The sequence below is a fragment of the Nyctereutes procyonoides genome, unplaced genomic scaffold (assembly GCF_905146905.1).
Source record: "Nyctereutes procyonoides isolate TBG_1078 unplaced genomic scaffold, NYPRO_anot_genome, whole genome shotgun sequence".
Taxonomy (NCBI): domain Eukaryota; kingdom Metazoa; phylum Chordata; class Mammalia; order Carnivora; family Canidae; genus Nyctereutes; species Nyctereutes procyonoides.
The window spans coordinates 20,117,903-20,121,722 of NW_026575033.1; the positions used below are offsets into that span (position 1 = coordinate 20,117,903).

The 3,820-nt window shown below is 34.6% G+C and overlaps 1 non-coding gene across 1 annotated transcript; it reads left to right on the forward strand.

The window, feature by feature from the left end:
* The first annotated feature begins 236 nt into the window (after positions 1-236).
* LOC129504665 (U6 spliceosomal RNA) lies at positions 237-343 on the forward strand. Its single transcript, XR_008663398.1, has one exon. It is a non-coding gene; the product is annotated as a U6 spliceosomal RNA (small nuclear RNA).
* The last annotated feature ends 3,477 nt before the right edge of the window (positions 344-3,820 follow it).

The window sequence follows — 3,820 nt, forward strand, 5'->3', positions numbered from 1 at the left end:
CACATATTTGTTGCTTACTGTAATAATCCAATAGAATGTGAAATATTGATATTTCACAGCACAGCAAGGATAATTGCAACAGTAGAGCTCTTAAGTGATAAAAAAAAATAAAAAATAAATAAATAAATAAATAAATAAATAAATAAATAAATAAATAAATAAATAAATGAGGAGATGGGAGTTTCTGACCTTAAGTGAAAGGAATGGCATACTTGGGGGCAGGAAACAAAGGTTTCGTGCTCACTTCGGCAACACATATACTAAAATTGGAAAGATACAGAGAAGATTAGCATGGCCCCTGCACAAGGATGGCATGCAAATTTGTGAAGTGTTCCATATTAAAAAAGAAAGAAAGAAAACAAAGTTTTCTTCTGATTATTTGTTTCATGAAATAAAAAGCAGGGTTATTGAGATTGAGGAAAAGTAGAGCATATGAGAGATTTGAGGACAAAGATATATGAAATAAGTAGCTCAGAGTATAGGATAGTAAGAGAAAACAGACTAAAGCACTAAGGGCATCAGCAGAGATCCTGCTAGAAATGGGCATGTGGTCACACATTTAGAATGACAGGAGTCAGCATGGATCTTTGTTTTTCTACTTACATTAATCTACTATGGCACTAGTATGGAGTCTTCAGAGTGTTAGATTTAACCGCCATTGGGTTTGGGTGAGGCAAGTGCAATTAAAGAGAAATAATATGAGAGTTGGGATGTCTGCTTTAAGTTTTTTTTTTTAATTGTTATTTACTTATGATAGTCAGACACACACACACACACACAGAGAGGCAGAGACATAGGCAGAGGGAGAAGCAGGCTCCATGCACCGGGAGCCCGACGTGGGACTCGATCCTGGTCTCCAGGATCTTGCCCTGAGCCAAAGGCAGGCGCTAAACCACTAAGCCACCCAGGGATCCCGGATGTCTGCTTTATAATGACTCTATTTATTATGGACATTCAGATTTTAAGATTTTATTTATTTATTCATGAGAGACAGAGAGAGAGAGAAAGAGAGAGAGAGAGGCAGAGACATAGGCAGAGAGAGAAGCAGGCTCCATACAGGGAGCCTGATGTGGGACTGGATCCCAGGACTCCAGGACCACGCCCTGCGTGGAAGGCAGGCACTAAACCGCTGAGCCATCCAGGGATCCCTGGACATTCAGTTTTAAGTTTTTCTTTTTTTTTTCAGTTTTAAGTGTTTTAATTCCACAGTGAAATGGGAAACAAAATTGTTAACTAACAATGAATATGGAGGAGAAAGTGGAGGTCCAAAAAGAAGTGAAGCATGAAAAAGTTGTCCAGGAGAGAGAGAATAATATAGACAAATGTAGGGTTTCACTGCAATTAAAAGAGCCCATCTGAGGTTATTAATTACAGATTTAAATGAAGACCAGTCACCATAGTTTTGTTATTTTTCTACAACCATACTTAGGTGAGTACATTCAGGCATGGAGAAGAAAGAGACTTGGATTTAACTAAGGTTATATTAACCCAAGCAATTAAGATAAAGGTAGAGGACAAGAGAATATGGCACAAATAGCAAATAGTGCTTAGAATGATTTAACATGAATATAAGTTATGTAAGAAGCAGAATCAGGACCAAATTGGTTTAAGGAAAAGTGAAATTGAGATGGAAAGATGAAATAAGAGATTATTGGATTAGGGATATTAGAGGAAGTGACCTGGAAAGATGGTGGGGATGCGGATGGTCCCTCCCCTCCAAAAAATAGAGTTTTTTGCTTTTGATATTGTAGAAGAATTATTCCCAGTAATTAAGACAAAGGAGTTCCCTGAGGAAAGATAGGAAGACAAGACCACTGACAGAGGGTACCAAGAATGGTGAAGATATTAGAAGGGAGATCTACATGGATACTGAGATCACTGAAAAATATAAAAGTAATATTCAGAGTGACAGTAGAGGAGCACCTACATGGCTCAATCAGTCATGCTTTCAGCTCAGGTCCCGATCTTGTGGTTCTGAGATCGAGCCTCTCATTGGGTTTAGCACTCAGTGCAAAGTCCGCTAGTCTTCTCTCTCTCTCTCTCTCTCTCTCTCTCTCTCACTGTCTCTCTTCTTCTCTCATAAATAAATAAATAAAATCTAAAAAATTTTTCAGGAAAGAGGTTTGATCAAAAGGGATGGTAGGTGGCTACACCATGGAAGAATGATGCAAAAATGTATTAATAAAATGTCATTGAGATATGTTAAGATACACAAAGCAAAAATTTTAGAACATAAGTAGATATATACAAATACACAAAGTGGGAAGTTTAGGAAAAAACTACCTCCACAGTTGACAAACAAGCAGATAGAAAAATCAAGAAAATATAGAATATTAAACATGATTAAATTTTTGATGTAGTGGACATATATACAACAGTGTAACAAACCACTGTAGAGCATATATTATTCTCAAACACTCAGGGAACTATTCATCATATAGTAGCCATAACAAACAATTTTTTGAAGTTTAAATCATATAGATCATGTTTTCTGACATTGTAAATAGGAAATCAGTTACAAAATAGCATCTTTATGTTTAGAAATTAAAAATATGTAGAAAAGTCATGAATCAAAGTTACAATCAAAACTAAATATATAACAAAACATAAGATACAAAACTGGTGGGTGGCAGCATTACCCTGAAACCAAAGCTACATAAAGACAGTATAAGAAAACTACAAAAAAAAAAAAAGAGAGAGAGAGAGAAAAAGAAAACTACAGACCAATATCCATGATGAATACAGATGTGAAAATTCAACAAAATATTAGCAAACCAAATTCAAGAAGACATTAAAAGAATTATACACTATGACCATGTGGGATTTATCCCTGGGATGCCAGGATGATTCAATATATGCAAATCAATAAATATAATACATCACATAAATAGAATGAAAGCACACGATCATTTCAATAGATGCAAAAAAAATCGTTTGACAAAATACATCTTTTCATGGTTAAGAAAAAAAAAAACTCTCCACAGATTGAGTATAAAAGGAAAATACCTCAACATAATAAAGGCCACATGTGACAAACCCAAAGCTAATAATATACTCAATGGAAAAAGATAGAAAGCTTTTTTTCTAAGATTAGGAACAAGACAAAGATGTTTGCTCTCATGACTCTTATTCAATATAGTACTAAAGATCCTAGCTAGAGCAATTTTGCAAGACAAAGAAATAAAAGGCATCCAAATAGGAAAGAATAAAATAAAATTGTTGCTATTTGCAGATGATATGATTTTGCATATTAAAAGTTGTGAGTAAACACTCACAATAGCCAGGATATGGAAACAACCTAAGTGCCCATAATAGAAGTATGGGTAAAGAATACATGAATATATATATATACACACACACACACACACACAATATCATATACACATTTTTTATATACACACACATATATACACAATGAAATATTATTCAGTCGTGAGAAAGAAGGATAGATATACTGCCACTGGCAACAACCTTGAGAGCATCATTCTACTTGAGGTAAGTCATATGGAGAAAAACAAATGCAGTACAATATCAGTTATATGTAGAATAAAAAAAAAATTGAAGTCATAGAAACAAAGAATAGAATGGTGGCCACCAGGGAATGGGGGTAGGGGAATAAGACAGATGTTATTTAATGGTACCAACTTGCAATGAATAGTAAATAAGCCCTAGAGAGCTAATGCGCATTACAGTGAATATAGACAACAATACTGTATTATAATTAAACTTGCAGAGACCATAACTTAATTATTTCAGCCACTAAAAAAGATAATTATGCAGTGTGATAGAGATATTAATTATTACTGCAATGGCAATTATA